General features: G+C 36.2%; 1 protein-coding gene across 4 annotated transcripts in view; it reads left to right on the forward strand.

Moving 5' to 3' along the window:
* TRPS1 (transcriptional repressor GATA binding 1) overlaps positions 1-19744 on the forward strand; it is a 262329-nt gene that overhangs the window by 198390 nt on the left and 44195 nt on the right. The gene's annotated exons all lie outside the window — the stretch shown is intronic.

A 19744-nucleotide genomic window follows, 5' to 3' on the forward strand; every position in this document is an offset into this window, starting at 1 on the left:
TAGGGTATCTGGTAGAAGAAATTTCTAAGCAGCAAAGCATTCAAGAGGTGACTTGGGTGTTACTAAAAGCATACAGTTTTATGCAGTCACAAAGACATGGTTTGGAATTGGCACTTACATTTAAAAGGGAAGAGAGCATAAAAGTTCAGAAAATTTGCAGCCTGAGAATACGATACAAAAGAAAAGCCCATTTTCTGAGGGAAAATTCAAGCCTCCTGCAGAAATTTGTATAAGTAACGAGGAGCCAAATTTTATTTGCCGAGACAATGGGGACAATGTCTCCAGGGTATGTCAGAAGTCTTCACAGTAGCCCCTCCATCACAGGCCCAGAGGCCTAGGAAGAAAAAATGGTTTCCTGGGCTGGACCCAGGGCCTTGATGCTTTGTGCAGTCTCAAGACTTACTGACCTACATTTCAGCTGTGGCTAAAAGGGGCCAACATAGAGCTCAGACTATTGCTTCAGAGGGTGCAAGCCCTAAGCCTTGGTGGCTTCCACATGGTATTGGGCCTGCCACAGAAGTGAAGAACTGAGGTTTGGGAACATTGGCCCAGATTACAGAGGATGTATGGAAATGCATGGATATTCAGGCAGATGTTTTCTGCAGGGGTTGATCCCTCATTGAGAACCTCTGCTAGGGCAATGCAGAAGGGAAATGTGTGGTGGGACCCCTCACAAAGAGTTCCCCAGTGAGGCTGCCTAGTGGAGCTGTGAGAAAAGGGCTATCGACCTCTAGATTCCAGAATGGTAGATCCACTGACAGCTTGTGCCAGTCGCCTAGAAAAGCTGCAGACACTCAGTGCCAGACCATGAAGGCAGCTGGAAGCAGGGCTGTACCCTGCAAACCACAGGGGTGGAGCTGCCCAAGGTGGGAGCCCACCTCTTGCATCAGCATGACCTACTTGTGAGACATGGAATCAAAAGAGAACATTTCAGAGCATTAATATTTGGCTGCCCCAGTGAATTTTGGACTTGCATGGGGCCTGTAACCCCTTTGTTTTGGCCAATTTCTCCCATTTGGAACATGTATATATACCCAATGGCTGTACCCCCACTGTATCTAGGAAGTAACTAACTTGCTTTTGATTTTACAGGCTTGTAGGCAGAAGGGATTTGCCTTGTGTCAGATGAGACTTTGGACTTGGACTTTTGGGTTAATGCTGGATAAGACATTGGGGAACTGTTGGGAAGTTATGATTGTATTTTGAAATGTAAGGACATGAGATTTGGGAGGGGCCAGGGGCAGAATGATATTGTATGGCTATGTCCCTGCCCAAATCTCATTTTGAATTATATTTCCCATAATCTTTACATGTCCTGGGAGGGACCCAGTGGAAGGTAATTGAATCATGGGGGCGGTTACCCCCATGCTGCTGTTCTCATGATAGTAAGTGAGTTCTCACAAGATCTGATGGTTTTATAAGCAGCTTTTCCCTCTTTGCTCGGCACTTCTCCTTCCTGCCATCCGGTAAAGAAGGATATGTTTGCTTCCCCTTCCACCACAATTGTACGTTTCTTGAGGCCTCCCCAGCCCTGTGAAACTTTGAGTAAATTAAACCTCTTTATAAATTACCCAATCTCAGGCACTTCTTTGTAGCAGCAGGAGAATGGACTAATATAATACCCTACAGCCTGAGGAGGAGGTAGATATGTGCTGAAAAGTTGGATTAACCTGATTTCCCATGAAATTGCATCACACTCTGCAAACGAATACATTAGTGCCTTTGAGGACTCTAGACCCTGGCTCACATTAGCTCCATCTTTACGTGATATTTGTGTTAATCACAGAAGCAGAACACTATGTTGTAGAGATAACTGCTACCCACAATTAAAGACTCTATGCCTAGAAATAAACTCTGAAAAGTTAGAAACGAAAGATCAACTCCATCTAAAGAAATGCTTAGTATCTAAAATTATCTTAAATGCAGTCTGAAAGGAATGTCCCCAGAATACACAGTAGTAAAACCTAATGTATTTTCACATCTTGTGGCATAGAGAATATGAATCATTGATATGTTAGTTTCTAACTTTAATTTTGCAGCCCTCTATTATCCATTTGGTTACATTTGTTTACCTTATGTTGTTCTTAAATATTATGTACTGCTACAGTTACATTTAATGGAAAGATTCTTCCATTTCTGCAGCTAAGGTTAAAATACCTTAAATGATTAGGCTTTAATAAAACTGTATTGACCAGATGAAACAAAGGGACTTATTTTTTAAACTAAACTAATGTGTGATTCTAATGATACGCAAGTACTTGTTATTCCTGTTATATTATGTACATAACATTCACAAATAAGGCACCAATAAGATAAGATAGGCGTGATCGTTTATGAAATTGTATGCTAATATATATAATTATATTCTTAATATGTAAAAACACGCATCTGAATGCTTTAAATAAATGGAATACAAGGATAAGCAAACAGCATTTCATACTTTCAAATTCTGATAGCTATCAGATCTTGCATAGAATTACTTTGATTGTGCATTGCATTATTTCTTGTTTCAATGTCTTAGTCAAAGACTGGAAAGGACAGTAAGTATAAAGCAAATATGATTGAAATCCTCTGATTCATAGAATGTTCTACCCTGAGAGTAGAAAGGCTAATAATTCTGCTAAAACAATAAAAAAGGCAAATGCATCAAAGAGAAGTGCTTAGGAAGTTCCTGAAGTTAGTATTACTTGTGGCTAGAGAAGCAAAGAGTAAAAAGACATTGTCCTTTAAAATCCTGTCCTTGTTGCCCAATCAGAGAGATAATCAAGCTATCAAAGACCAAAGCATATCCAAGGCTGGACATGGAAATGTTCACACTGATTTCAGTAATAGCCTTTTATGAAATTAATTGAGAGATTTACTTTTGCAGACTCTTTCAAACAAGCTGGACTGTAATCAATTGGTGGCATTGATATGGTATAGTGGTTGGTTTTAAAAAACAAACCAGGCCGGGCACGGTGGCTCACCCTTGTAATCACAGCACTTTGGGAGGCCGAGGTGGGCAGATCACTTGAGCTCAGGAGTTCAAGACCAGCCTGGCCAACATGGTGAAACCCTGTCTCTAGTAAAAATACAAAAATAGCCAGGAATGATGGCAGAAGCCTGTAGTCCCAGCTACTTGGGAGGCTGAGGCAGGAGAATTGCTTGAACCCGGGAGGCGGAAGTTGGAGTGAGCTGGGATCGCGCCACTGCACTCCAGCCTGGGTGACAGGACCAGACTCAGTCTCAAAAAAAAAAAAAAAAAAATTCCAACCTGACTGTAGCCCATTGAATATTCTTTGAGGAGAAGCGATAATATGATTGTGGCTTATTCATTGTGGCATTATGGCAAAGCCATAGCTCAAAAAGAATTCCTTATTTAGCCATTTACTGAAGATAACACCAGGCTCTGTCTTCTTAGCACCAGTTAATGACATTCTCGTTAATTTGTAACTTGCGCAGTATCTGTTCATGCTATTGCTGCCAAACATATTGTGCAGATCAAGGAGTCTGTTATGCAACTGTGAATAAGAATCTTGGGCCACTTCACACTGTTTCATCTGCTAAATTGGGAGTTTTGTTTGGTTCAGCATGTGTGTGTGTATGTTTTTTTTTTTTTTTTTTTTCTGAGACAGGGTCTCACTCTATCACCCAGACTGGAATGCAGTGACAAACAATGGCTTACTGGAGCCGCAACCTCCCAGGCTCAAGCAATCCTCTGGTTCAGCCTACCAAGTGGCTGGTGCCACAGGTGTGTACCACTGTGCCTGGCTATTTTCAAAACTTGTTTTATAGAGACGGGGGATTATCTGTGTTGCCCAGGCTGGTCTCAAACTCCTGGCCTCATATGATCTGCGGTCTTCAGTTCCCCAAAGTGTGGGGATTACAGGCATGAGCCACCGTGCCTGGCCTTAAATTCGGATGGCTTTGGGGCAAACAAGTAATATACTATGTATATCCCTTTTTCACAATGTATTATGAGTTCTATAGTTTATCATTGCTTCCTGTGTGCATGTATGCTTTTTGGGGGATTGGGGAAAACATCAGTATAACAAACAGTTCACTTGTTTCTCAAAATGATCTGCTGGTAAATTAGTCACTCTGTTCTACTCTTCAGGTTGTTTTTGCATGTCTGCCATTGAGGAGTATAAAACTTTTTTCAAAGTCATTTATATTTGGCTTTGGCAAGGGTTTTAATTGTTCATTGGAGAGGATCTGTAACCTGAAAATTCTCCACAACTAAGGCACAATAACCACAGAGTTAATATGTGACTCACAAAAGGCTGGAAACTGTCTACTTTTTCCACCCTGTCCCTCTAATCAGTTTTACTTCCACTTTATTCTGGGAGTTAATTTTTATCAACCTTCACACAGAAGTACTATTTGTTTGTTCATATATGCAAGGGAAATTATTTTTATACCTAAAGCATTTCTCCCTCTTAAAATCCTGGATTAGATTAAGCAGATATCCCATTTATGTAAATAAATCATTTAATTAAGCAGAGTAGGTAAGGATGTCAGAAATAATAAAACAGATGATTTATCAGAAATAATAAAACAGATGATTTGTCAGAAATAAACTACTGTGGGGCATCTGATCCTTTGAAGATAATTGAAAATTCACTGTTTAAAAATATGAATTAAAAAATATAGAGAACTCAATGAGTTACAGTTACATATATTACTATGCTATTAGTATTTTGGAAATTGAAATTCAGAAACAAAAACAGTGCTCTAGTTTGTCATTCCTCATCGGTGAAGTGTGGAATAGTGGATTCTTCATAGGGAATTTCTGTAGGCACAAAAAATCTAGAAAACAACCGCTGTGGAGGAGGCTGCCTCCGTCATTCTAATTGATGTTGTACAGCAGGGACTACTCTTGGATAACATCTCTGTTGTATCCAAGGTTATGGAGATTTTCTTGCAGTCATAGGAAGAAGCTCAGGTTATGATCAGCCTGGGGAAAAGTATTACACTCTTTCTTTAGATAGCGGAGAAGTTTGAGGTGTACTAGAAGTGTGGGATTATTTACACAGTGAGCTAAGAGTAGTGATAAGAAATTTTATGTTCAGGACTGAGTTCTTATCCTATTGAACGTCAGTCTCATCCCGCTTAGTGACTTTATAGCTTGCTAGCTATCACATTCCATTTTATTCCCTTCATATCTATTAACGTCATTTCCAGTGCTATCCTTCTAGCCTATCATTTTTTTAAAAATGTCTGTTATTCTCTATCCTGGTTCCTGGACACTCATATCACAATATAGGAAAGCCTAATAGATAGAAATTCAAATCATAGAAAAGTTCAGAATAAATAAGCTTTATTTGGGTACAAAAGGCAAAATAGAGATTCTGACTTTTTTTTTTTTTTACAAAAGGCCAAACTCCTTCCTTTAAAGAGCATCCTCCATTCACACCTCGGTACCACTGATTTCTTTCCAACACAGTGTTCCGGGAGCATTTTTAAATCATTGAGTGGGTTTTGCCATAAAGCTTACATTTGCCACTTGCCTTCCGCAGGCCAGAGCTGCTTTTTTAAGCAGGAGAGGAAAAGGACACTGCCACTTCATATAACAGAATCAAGTGACTTGTAAATTGGAATGCATTTTTTTTTGGTTCATAATTTCCCCAAATTTTAAATAAATCAGTTGTGCTCCTTCCCTTTACATAAATGATTTTTGTGAGAAAACAGAACCTGTTCTGGGAATATCGTTCAGAATTTCTTTAAGAAAACTCAAACCTTGCTTCCAAAACAGGTCTATGGTGAGATCACACCAACCATTACAGGATAAGATTACAATGAGAAAATTATTTTTATTCCATTCTGAGGGGATGTCTATTAAAGTAGTGCGTAATTTCCAGACCTGTTCTCTTGAGATTAACTTTTTTTTTTTTTAATGACAAAATGAAGCAATGTAACATAATGCAAATCTCACTACCATTACAAAAAGGAAATTAAAGTTGGGAGAATCTGTCAAAATATTATGAAAGTTGAAGAGTTAAAGTTTATTGCTTTATTTTTAGAATTTGTAAAGATGTTCGACTGCAGAAATGCCTCTGGGCATTTGTAAAATGGTAGGGAAATGAAGAGAGCAGTCACTACTCAAATGCCTGTGTGTTAATTGAGCTCTTTGCCCCGCCCCGGTTCTCTTTTATCCTGCTCCCTCCTTACCCTGAGTGTTGTATCCATAGTATTTCTAGATCCATAGCCAGTTTGTGTCGTATAGGGCTTTGTGATTTCAGAAGTTTCCTTTGACATAAGCTCTTTGGCATACTAATTGTTTCTCATGTAGAAACTATACTGTGTTTCATTCCAAGCCCTTCTTCACTTTGCTGTAGAGTTTGCATTAAAGTTTCAGAAATACTCTCAAGCTCTCTCTACATTTAGGGAAAGGAAATAAAGCACTTGCCTCAATTGCATTTGTCAACAATTTCCTTTTCTGAATATGCTATGACAGAGTTTATAATATTGTAGAATTATGATTCCTCTTTAACCTTTCAGTCAAACTGTTGATACCAGTTTCTTTAAAAATATATATAATTAGTGCTATCATCCAGTTTTTTGTTTGCTTTGCCTATGGCATCAGAGAGGAATGAGTTAATGCATTTGAAAAAATCGTTTTAAGTTAAGCTGAAGTTTTCTTAGCCACCACTTTCCCTCTCTCCCACGTTGATTCCTGAGGCCAGATTATAATTGATACATTAAATATAAAATATTGAGGCGATAATATATAGAACGTTTAGGGTTTTAGCAGTTGGAGGTTTCTGGATTGAATTTGAATGCACAAGCAGAGTTTGAGCTACCGTGACCTTGTTAGTACCTGCATTTGTACAGGAATCCTCCATGATCTAGATTGACAAACAGTGAATCTCTACTTTCAAGTTCAATAAGCTTCTCTATTATTGTTTTTTGAAATACATATTTAACTTTAAATTTTCCTATAGATAACAGAGACTCCAATTAATTTTATAAGTTATTGCTGTTGTCTAAGACTATAATAGATGTGAGCTGTTATAAGCTAAAATGAGCCCTTATATTTAAGCGGATTTTGTAAATGAGAGCCCAACATTTCTCTCATATTCAATTCCTATGGATAAAATGAAAGATCATACTTTTGCACAGAAATTAGATCTGCTCTAGGATAACATTGCAGTGATTCAGTTCCTTCTCAAGTGTTCAGACTTAATAATATTACCTAAGACAGTATATATATCTTTTCAATAGATAGACCAATGGGTATATTTAAGAGAATTTTATAGATCAATGAATGTACATAAGAGAATACAACAGACTTATTTATTTTTTATATAAATTTAAGGCCTGGGAACTTCAAGTATTTAAAATTCAAAGCTCTGTCCCTAGTGTTTTGGAATTTCTCTTTACTACCTCAAATGTTGCCTTTGATGTTTCCTGTTGGCCAAGGAAGAGTTAAATGTACTATAAAGCTTTATATTGAAAATTGTAATAATATGTTTAAGGACACATTTTTGATGTTAGAACTATGTGGAACTGATTTCTAAAAGCATTGGGAATTTCTTCTTAAAACTCGGAGTAATGCTTTTTGAAATATTACCCTGATTCACCAAGAAAACAACAATTATAATAGGACACATTGTAAATATTTTTAATTTTCCATTTGTGTTCTTATGTCCTTTGGTGGTTAAGTATTTAAAATCCCAACTCTGAAGTGAAATTGAAATGTTCTTAAGAAATCTGTTGTTACAAAGTCTAGGGTGGGAGAGAATAATTACACATAGCTTTTTGATAAACAGTCTAAATTGTGCTTCAAAGGACAGATGTGGCTTTAATAATCTGAAGCATTTGCATTTTGAGATTAAACTTTGCTTGATTGCATTGTACTTGATATGTATACTTAAATCTATATGTTAAATGTTATACTTTGATATAGCACATCTTGTTTGACTTTGTTCCTATGATCTGACAAGCTTCATTATATAATAAACTAGTTTAAATAAATCTTAAAGACATAAAAGTGTTCCTGACAGTAAGAAAAAATTTAAGGCACACAAATGATATATCGGTTAGATGTTCCAGAGAGAGTCAAAGTTTTTTCATTCAAATCTTTGAACATGTGTTTTGAATAAAGCTGTAAGGCATTTTCCAGTAACCAGTGTTGTATTACAAAAATGAGTAAAGGAAAACAAAAGGAAAACATGTTTCAACATTTTATTCAGTATTGTCACATATTGTTGCACATTTCCTGCTGGAAGTAAATGTGACATTTGTAATGCTAAGTTTTCAAACCTTACCTTTTATATGATATAAAAAATTACATAGATTATTGTGCCCTTGTGAGACAAGCACAAATAATGAACTACACTATCAGGGTTCAAATGGCTTCCTAAATAGTTTGAGTGCAATAGTTTGATGTAAATCCATCATTATAGTTTCTGAATATTCTCTACTGAATTCTATCCAGGAATAAGCAATGATAAACAGGTCACAGAACACTTGATCCAATGACCAGCATTGTATAAAGTCAAACCGGAAAATAATATCACTCTACTTATACTGATTGCCAGGGTGGACAAAGCAGTTGGATAAAATAATATTTCAATGCAATGAAAAGCAAGAAATTTACTTAAAAGTAGGAAAATCTGTGCTCTATTACTAGGCTTTTACTGTTTTATTTATTGGAAATTAGCTGACTTTGAAATACAAAAAAGTCAATACAGCTATTTGGTTATTTTGTTTTTTATAATAAACAACAACTAAGTACTGACTGCTAAGAGGTAAGAACGTGAAGCACTGAGCATGTGCAGGCAATTTCAATATTTAAAGTGGAAATTGGGGAGAGAGATATTTCACATTAAGCTATAAACTACTTTATAGGAAGATGGATATAATTTATGTCAGTGTTATATTAGTTATTTTATATTATATATTTTATTAAAATACTAGCTTTGAAACAAATCTAAAACAGGTACTTTATAAGCTATGGTTAACACTACATTTCTACTAAGGGAAGGTGCATCCTCTGAAATAAGGAAAACTGAAATTTCGTATGCAAGCTGGAAACATTCTCTTTCAAAATATTAATTTATTAAATTATTTTTAAATTTAAATTTGTTTTAAAATTAAAAATTATTGAATACTTGAGAGCTGAAATCAATGAAATACTTGAAATAACCTGTTCCTTTAGCAAAGCAGTTATTTCTTCAATGAAGGTTTCCATGTTGAGCGGTCATGGATGGATATTTGGTTTCATACACTGACTGAGTGTGGTCAGCAGCTGGGCAGACTCCCATGCACCACTCCATGAGGTCCCCAGATCTGACCTCTTAGGTTAGGTGTATTTACATGAATTCTGTCATTGTTGTGTCTAGGAATTCAGACAGATAGAATTTATGAGGAGAGTGGCAAAAGACATTGCATTTTATTTCACTCTTTATCTGAGGATAAAATAAGTATCTCAGAAAAGGGTGAACATTTCTTTTCTTCAGTTTTCAGATTCTTATATTAAATTTAATTTTATGTACAGGCTTTCCTTTTAGGAGAGCTTATGTTCAGTACACCTAAGAGAAATCGTAGTCATGGAATAGGTAGGTTTCCACCTAAGCTCTGTGACATGATTCATGATTCATTCCCTACCTTGATAGATTTATGAATACTTCTAAGTGAACCTATCTCAGCAGCCAAATGGAAGTGTTAATATCATGAATGCATTTATTCAAATGCTTTTTCAGCTCTCACAAAGTTTTGTTATAAAGACGCTTTTATTTCCTCTCACAGCAACATACAGAAGGAGCAGGTGTTAATGCCTTAGTTTACAGATGAGAAAGTTGAGACTTACAGCCATTAAGAATTTTGTGGTAGCAAAGAAGGATCCTATATTTGGTCAATTTTGGTGCAATTATGAGTTTAATGTATGCCTTTTTGGCAGTATCCTTTGTGACTTCATCATGCTATATCCCCATTGTCCACAACATTGACTGGTGCTTAGTAAGGTGCTCAAGGATGCATCAAATGAATGAACAAAGACTAGAGACGGAGTCGCCTGGCCTTATTCTTTAAATACCCACACTATAGGACTGCAACAAAATACAGAGCCCCAGTGATTAGAAGACTTCAAAAGTGTATTTTCTTTTTCCAAGTGCATGCCTTTGATTTCTTGAGATGAGGAAAAAAAAAGAGAGAGACAGAGAGAAAGAACAACAACAAAAACCTCTTTATTTTGTAAAGTTTTGTTTGTGAACCTAGAATTGAATAAAAGCTAACATTTATCGTGCACTCATCTGTCAGATGTCTTCTAAGCATCTTACATTCATGAATTTGCACCATTCAATGAGGTAGATACCATTGTCATCTCCATTTTATACATTAGAAAGCTAATATATGGGGGAGGTTAACTGGATTGCCCAGGGTCACAAAACAGCAACAGTAGATCCAAGTAACTACTGCATTAGACTGCCCTTTGCTACACTATAAATTCTGTGTGTTGATTTAAGCTCTCGTGTGAAGAGGTGATGACTGGTCACAATGATTTTTCTGCCCCAGTGACTGATAGATTGTCTGCAAAGATCTCTTCACCATCTTTTCTGGGCACTGAAGTTGCTTGGGAACTACCTTGTTCCTTGAGAGCCAGTTGTTATCTCCCAGGGCGTTGTTGAGACTTTGAGAGTGAGATCATATTTCCTCAGAATACCTTCGTTATGAATTTCATTCATATCTGGCCATAGACCTTGCTCTTTTGACACAAGAAAGATATATATTAAATTTTGATTAGTAGCTGCCTGTTGGAAAGTAGAAAGATTAAAGGTGTTGAAGATAGGTAAACAGGAAGCTTCCACTCATTGGTTCTGGGTTTGGTTTGTTTGTACTTGAGTCGTTTGTTCTTTTTTTTAAGGTTGGAATTTATTCGATTTTACTTTCGTTATATTATTTTTATTTGTGTTCAAAATAATTCCCAATTTTAAAAATTTAAGGAAAGTAAAATAGAACTGGATGTATAGGTAACCAAAGCCTTTAATCTTAGCTTGAGACAAAATATTCTGATTTTACTCCTAGATGAAGTTTTAGAAATTAGTTTCTCAATGTAGAACTTAGAAAGAAAACTTCATAATATGTTTCAACTTAAAAGGCCCTTAGAGACCAACTACACTGAAGAAATCTGAAGCACAGAAATATTAATTGACTTGAGAGATGCCACAAACATAGTTGGTTCAGGTGTTCATTAGTTCAAGAAACCTTGGAATGCCTACCATGGGGAAGAAAATTTAGTTGTTGCTGGGGACACATGGATGAATAAGAGTTTCCACAAGGGATCCCAGTGTCTTTGGAGGGAAGGCATCTGAGTTAACAAATAATTATAATGCAAACTATTGATTGCTTCAACAAAAGAGGTATTGATAGTCTCTCTATCTATCATTTTTCTGTTACCTCTGTCAAATATCTATCTACCTGTGTGGGTATGTATGTATGTATGTATGTATGTATGTATGTATCTATCTATCTATCTATCTATCTATCTATCTATCTATCTACCTACCTACCTACCTACCTACCTATCTATCCCTATCTATCTTTCCATCTGTCATCTCTCTATCCTTAAAACATATAAAGCAGTTAGCACAGTGCCTGGTACACAGAGAGTTCTTGATAAATAATATTTGTATAATGGCTATTATTACCTATAATTCCCAGATTTTTCATTATTTTGTATGACATGCAAAGGGGATTCTGCCAGACTACTTGTTAACCTTATCACTCTCATGTTTGTGGACTGTGAAACCTTCCATGAAGCTCTTGGGCAAAATTGTTAGCTACTATGCTATTGTGGGGCCTTGTAAATACTTCTGTAGCTATAGTTACTTGGCCATATTTTAATTATTTGTAACATAGTTTAGCTTGAACTGTGAGATAAATTCATTGTAATATTAGGCATTGTTTCTTCTTCATGAGTAGGCCCAGAGATGAGAATATAGTACGTGATCAATACATTGTTGACTGTTGCTTGAATGAATGCATGCTAGAAAGGTTTTGGCGAGGAGGAAAGTTTGGTTAGTCGTCCAAACTACTTCTTAGATATTTGATTAAAGAAAAGCAGTTCTGAGTCTTAATTGAATAGCGTGGTCTTGGTTATAAGACTTCATGCTAAGAAAAAAACACTTAAGTTTCTAGATTATGTCAGTGACTGCTTTTATGATTTCATTTCAGATCTGATGCCACCGTAATCTAGTTGCAAAATTTTGCCCTAAAATAATTTTATTATATTGTGAATATAATTTCCAATACATTTATCATCTGAAAATAAAAATATTTATCTGTTATTCGGGGATTTTATGAATCTTAAGATTATATAGGAAATAAATCCTCATTTTTTAACTCCAGAAAAACTTGATGTTAGGATTCAAATATCAATCTTAATCTGATATATGGGATTTTCATTAAACTTTAAATGAGCTATCAGATTTTTAATGTGGGGTGTGTGTGTGTGTGTGTGTCTGTGTGTGTGTTTGTGACTTGATGTACTGGGTAAACTAAAATACTAACATTTCAGAAAAAGAAAACTTTTTCAATCTGCAATCTGGCTAATAATAAATTTAACTGAGCAGGTGATTATGTTACAGGATAAATTATTTGAAACCCATTTATTAATATACTGAACATTTATTAAACACTATGTATAAGTAAGTCACTATTTTTGGCACTTGAGATATATCAGTAACAAAAAAAGACAGAGATTCCTCCCTAAGCAATGTCTTTCTGGTAATTTAATAGTAAGCCTGAAAACAATTAATCTTTAATAGGCAGTTAATGTTGTCCTTGACAAGAACTCACTAGTGTGTTATTGAAATATATTATTATAGATATATTACATACATAATTTCATATTACATATGTATCATTTTAAATGATGTTATTATGTGATAGGCCAGCCTTTTGGACAATTTTCCTTTATTCCACTGGTCTACAAAAAAGACTTAGATATCCATTTGTATAACTCAACATTCTGACAAAATCCAAGCTTGAGAGACATGTGGATAACTTCAGTGGTCTGAATTTGATTATGGTCTACATATGGGAAATAATCAAAGTAATGTATAGGGATTTCATAGTGCAACTAACTACATTAAAAGAAATGAGAACTCTGCACACCTAAGCACCTGTTCACAATTTTAAAATTCAGGCAGGCAGTTCCACTTAAAAGATCACTAAATCAGCAGTCTAATAGTCTTTGGGGATCATAGTTTTATTATCTCACTAACTTTCTCATTTAACTTTGTCATTCTACAAACCTGAAAATTACTCAATTTTCTCAGCCTCATGTGATTCTGGTGATATCCTTCCTGTTTCAAGAGTGGCTCCAAACTTAGATAAATGAAGAGCTATCTTAAATATCAACAGTTTGAACTGCAAAAAATGTAAGATAGTGCACTGCAAGCTGTCTTTAAATATGACTTGGTTAAAAAAGAAAAGGTACATTATTATTATTATTATTATTATTATTTTTTTTTTTTTTGAGACAGAGTCTCGCTCTGTTGCCTGGGCTGGAGTGCAGTGGCATGATCTCTGCTCACTGCAAGCTCTGCCTCCTGCATTCACATCATTCTCCTGTAGCTGGGACTATAGTCTCCTGCCACCATGCCCAGCTAATTTTTTTGTATTTTTAGTAGAGACGGGCTTTCACCATGTTAGCCAGGATGGTCTTGATCTCCTGACCTCGTGATCCACCAGCCTCGGCCTCCCAAAGTGCTGGGATTACAGGCGTGAGCCACCACGGCTGGCCAAGATAAGGTAACTTTTACAACCTCCAAGACGTGAACACAATTTATTTTTTTAGTTAAAAGTTTTTGTGGATAGTTATTTTGGAAAGACAAAATAGCTATTTAATCATATATGCAATGAGTGATTTTTTGAAAGCTAAATCTTAAGAATTTCAAAATGTACTGCAGCATAGTAACTTGGATGCAAATAAATGAAAGCTAATTACAACAAATATTTTCAGTTTTGTTTTCCTATTGAAGCAGAAGACACAGAAGAACACAATTCTGAGCCTTCCCCATGAACACGGCATGCCCCAGTGGTTTATTCATGGAATACAGTAGCCTGCCATGCTGATTCTGTGTTCTGTGTTAATACATTTCCCTGGTGCTGGACGCCATGCTAGCAGGTGCTGCCTACGTGTTTAGTAAACAAATCATTACTTTTGTCCTCAGTCACATCCGCTTGATTTTTTACGAGGGGATTGTTAAATTTAATTTAAAGTATAGCACAGTTATTCACAGAATCATAGCCCATTGAGACTAAAAGGGCCATCAGTAGGATCCATCCAAACCTGTCTTTTTACAAATGAGACCCACAGAAGTCGCCCTGAATGACACCACAACTGCTCACAGGACTTGGACATTGTCCATTTGGATTGAACTGGTCACTTCAAATTGTTACCAATGATATGATTCAGTATGTTTATGTCTGTTAAGATGATTAAATGGATGGCATGTCCTTTAAACTTGACTAAGTACTCAAGAGAGATTTAGATTCATATATACCATACCCCATTCACAAAGTTGTTTTTCTGAGCAACTCAATGGTGCTGCTATCTTGGGAACACCATAAACTATGTAAGAACACAACCTCCTGTGAGTCATTCTGTTATCTACCAAATCGTGTCCTTCAGGAATCCCATCTTTGTCTGCCTGCTTCCATTTCCTCACATGCAGCCATTGGACGTCAGGATTGAAAAGGAACTTAAAAGTCATATGCCCTCATTTAGTGTCAAAATTTCTCTTGAATTCGAGCTCCCTCCCTCATTTTGGCTTTTCCATTGTCCCTGCTTGGTCATCAGAACCTCATAGACTTCTTAAAGGGACTACAATTTTTACTTCTCCAATTTATATTCCACAATTTCTGCAGATGTCTACACCTAACACACAGACAGAATATCCAACTCAAAACTCGTTAATTTCTCTCCTCATTTAAAGCAGTTAATACCAACTTTCTTGCTGTGCCAGTCAGCACACCTGCCTGCCCCCACTACTTTCCCCTAGAGGTGCCCATCTTACTCTTCTTCCAGCTCTGCCAGTCACTAAATTTTACATCTTCTGTCACCATTTCCACCTTTGTAAATGTCGAATTTGGTCCAGCCTTAATAGTCTTTTAGGATTTTGTTTTTGTTTTGCTTTTTTAACCTTTAAAGTAAAGCTACCTATATTTTTTAATTTGTTATTTTTTATTGTGGTAAAATACACATCACATAAAATGTACCATTTTAATTTTGACATGTACAACTCAGTGGTATGAAATACATTCCTAATATTGTATAACCATCACCACCATCCATCTCCAGACCTCTTTGATCTTCTAAAACTGAAACTCTGAACCCATTAAACAATAACTCCCCATTCCCTCCTCCTTTCAGCACCTGAAAACCACCGTTCTTCTCTATCTCTATGACTTTGACTGCTCTAACTACCTCATGTAAGTGGAATCCTATAGTATTTGTCTTTTGGGGACTGTCTTATTTCACTTAACATAATGATGTCCTCAGGTTCATCCATGTTGTAGCATATGTCAGATATTTTTCATTTTTAAGGCTATATAATATTCTATCGTATGTATATACCATATTTTGCTTATTCATCTTTGGATGGGCAAAGCCTCCTATACTTTATCTAATCAGTCTAAATTAACCACTTCTTTTTATCAAAACTGTTTCTGGTGCACACCACACCTTTCTATCATTGTGGCTCTGATAGAGTAATTATCTTTTATGCATTCTTTTTTCTAAGCCACATCATTTGAATGGAGCATTTTGTACCTCACTAGAATGTAAACAAAAAATGTTGTCTAATTTGTTCCCTGCTCTGCCCCTAGTTCATAGGCCCTCAGGAAGCCATTATTAAATGAGCAAATTAGTTTTCTCATTAGTGGAAGCTGGATTGCACAGATTTGAATAGCACAATTCTTGAAAATATATATTTCTATGTATTTTATAATTAAGATTTTGCTAAGTCATTCTCTTAGCAAATTTCTTAATAAATTTTTACCCAGATGGTCTAAAATGGTGAGGATTTTATCATATCAAAAGAAGGAGAAGCGTGCCCATACATGTTCCTTTATGTTTTTGGTGGGGAGTAAAATAGAAAAGCCATATGTTTTCTTAGCATTTCTTTATGGTTTGCTTGTACATAAATAAACTGAGAAATAGTCCAGAAAATTTTCCAATGTACAAATCTTAAGACGACCTTTGCCAAAGTGAATAGTTTGGACAATGTTAAATTCACTTAATTTCTAAAATATTTTTATTCTGTTACTTAATCCGTGGGTCCTGTAATAGTAACATTATATCATGTAAAACTGATATTATATATAGAAGATATATCTTAAAAGTTGGCAATATTTTATATGTTAATTATTTATTGTACAATTCAAGTTGCAAGTCAGAGTAAGAATTGAGGAAAAAAGGCAATGCCAAATCTGAATCATCAAGAAAGGAAGGGGCTAAAAATTCCAAAGCAGTAGGGAACACCCAGAGAAGTTAAAGCAAATAATTCAAGGTCAAGTAGCATAAAATAGAATGCATACAGAGATTCTTGACACGTTGCCTAATTTACCTAATTTTTACTTTTCCACTTTATATTGCACACTTCCTTGCACAGGAAGTGCAAGGGCCTATTATTCCTTATCTAATAGGAAAAAATTATTTATAAAAATACTTTACCTATATTTTGTATGTTGTATAAGAAAGTATTTTCTTCTTTTAGAAAGAAGCCATGGCTGGTCATGGTGGCTCACGCCTGTAATCCCAGCCATTTGGGAGGCCAAGACAGGCGGATCACGAGGTCAGGAGATCGAGACCATCCTGGCTAATATGGTGAAACCCCGTCTCTACTGAAAATGCAAAAAAAATTAGCCAGGCATGGGGGCGGGCGCCTGTAGTCCCAGCTACTCGGGAAGCTGAGGCAGGGGAATGGCATGAACCTGGAAGGTAGAGCTTGCAGTGAGCCAAGATCGCGCCACTGCACTCCAGCCTGGGCGACAGAGTGAGACTCCATCTCAAAAAAAAAAAAAAAAGAAGAAAAGTCATATGGCATGGAAAAAAAAAATTCTGTCTTTGGAGGAAAAAGGAAAAAAGACCCAGGTTGTAAGCCAGTCATGGGTTCTTACTAGGTATATTATTTAGTCTCTCGGCTCTGTTTCAAAATCTAGAAAATGAATTTAATATTACCTGTTTAAGTTTGTGAATAGTGTATTGATGTGCACCCTGGGTTCCCTAAAACTGTCTTAATTGCATGAGTCCAGTGTTATCCTTAGACTTCTATCAGACCTTCTCCCTAGCAATTTCACTTGTTCTTTAAATATAAACATTGGACACTCATGCAGAACCACAGAAATCATGTAGACAAACTAGAAATTATCGTGCACTCACAAATTATAGCTTCCATTACTAGGTAATACATGCTAAACCCTAGCAAACATTAAGTATGTGAACTCCTATTATTAAATCGTAATCACTCAAGTAAACTGGACAAAATGTCTTACAGAGGTATCTGATGTGAAATTAAACCATGATGCAGGCAGTGCTACAACCTGAGATTTTACACGGTTATTTACATTTCTTTTGCCTTTGTGGCAATATGTGCCTATTAAGATAGGCTATTTCAGAACTGCGCAATGAGAACACATATACCTTAAAGTACAAGGAAGGTACTGTGACAATATCAGCAGATATTTTGCATTATTTAGTTAGTAATGAATCCTCAAACTCTTTGAAAACACAAAGGAACATGGGCAACAAGTTCATTTAATTTAATCCAAATATCACAAGTAATTTAATCCAAATATCACAATAGTTCATAAAAAGAAAAACAAAATCCACATGGTATCTGGAAGCCTAAGGCTTACAAAGACCTCACGTATATCTCTGTCAATGATCTAGTAATGAATTACTATGAAAAATTTGAAGAATGGGAATACATTTTAAAAGTATACAGAGTTTTAAAATGAAACCTTTGTACCATGAAAGATTTACATTTCATGCATTGCAACAATTTTTGGAAACCAGGATCTTTTAATGTACTTATATTCTGTTATATAGAGCTCTTTATTGAAAGAGCTCTGTATTTCAAGATAATTCTATGAATTTCATGAAAATGACATAATGAAATTTAACTCAGCAGGCTTCCAACCAATAGAGTGTTATAGGATCTACAGATACCTCAATCCATCATATATAGTGATAATAATATCACTATTGACTACATCAGATTGAGATTAATCAAGCATCAGTATCTTTGGGCTCAGAGGAAAAAAATTAAGTAATAGAGCGTTCTATCATTGCAGTAGTGTGAATGCTGGTGAAAGAAATCGTGGTTCAAATTCTCTTGTGGAATTAAATATGTCAAAACAACTTATACATAGTGGAGCTTATTTTGCTTAAAAGCCAAAAAACTTGAAAAACTTAAAAGACAAATAATCATAGCATGGAAGTACAGTAGTACAAGTAGGATAATTCAAAACATTACCAGAAAACTATTTGAATTTTCTTAGGCTAGCCAATTTGAATGGCTGTATCCAGGGAGATATTCAAAATACGGTATTGAATAGCCTGCATGGAGGACACTGATGGCCCCAACGAGACATACTGTGAGGTATGTCTCAGGGTAGCATACATGTGCGCACACACTGCAAAATTGTGGGGTGTAAGGAGGTTAAAAAGTAGGTAAGTAGACCCCACTACCATATAATTTCCAGGGCACCATCATAGAGTTACTGACCTGGGGATGAAACTCAGGCATTTATCTACTTTTTAAAAGCAGCCAAGTGGAGACTAATAAATAGGAGTGTGGAGACCACTAGATTAAACAACCTATTTCAGCTTCACTGAAGTTGAATGACCACATGAATAAATTTCCTTAAAGTAAAGAGTTCTCTCATCCAAAGACTTCAAGTGTGTCACCGTGGGCAAGACCAAGCGTACACACCACAACAAAATGTTATCTGTGTCAACAGCAGTTTGTACATTTTATCTACTCTATTCATCCAAATCCATTGCCTGATTACCATTTGGGTACTTCAGAAGTGGATAGTCTTATAAGTAAAGCTGTGGTAGATGCATGACTCTTTGAAGGTGTTTCAGAACCATGTTCATTTTCATGAGTTTCTAGTAGCTATTGTTGATAGATTTAAGTGGCTTTCCCAGGATGTCAAGACAACAGTGTGTTTCACATTTTGAGCTAGTTTTCATCTGAGACATGTGATGAACTGTCTGAAGGCAGGTGGAGAACAGGTACACTGAGATATCTACACATACATATGCAAACACACACATACTCACATGTACACACTCGTGCAAATGCATACACTTCTGTTAGCACATTGAGACACAGATTCACTATGGTGGACAGAATTTTGTTTGCATGATTGTGTATGTATGTTTGTCAGTAACACTGAGCTGATGCTATCCAACTTTAGGTTAAATAATATTGGAGATGGGCTGGGCGCAGTGGCTCACACCTGTAATCCCAGCACTTTGAGAAGCCGAGGAGGGCAGATCACAAGGTCAGGAGTTCAAGACCAGCCTGGCCAAGATGGTGAAACCCCGTCTCTACTAAAAACACAAAAATTAGCTGGGCATGGTGGTAGGCATCTGTAATCCCAGCTACTCTGGAGACTGAGGCAGAGAATTGCTTGAACCCGGGAGGCAAAGGTTGCAGTGAGCCAAGATTGCACCACAGCACTCCAGCCTGGGCAACAGAGTGAGATGCCATCTCAAAAAAAAAAAAAAAAAAAGGAAAAGAAA

The sequence above is a fragment of the Rhinopithecus bieti genome, unplaced genomic scaffold, assembly GCF_001698545.2.
Source record: "Rhinopithecus bieti isolate Rb0 unplaced genomic scaffold, ASM169854v2 scaffold_4480, whole genome shotgun sequence".
In the NCBI taxonomy this organism is placed as follows: Eukaryota; Metazoa; Chordata; class Mammalia; order Primates; family Cercopithecidae; genus Rhinopithecus; species Rhinopithecus bieti.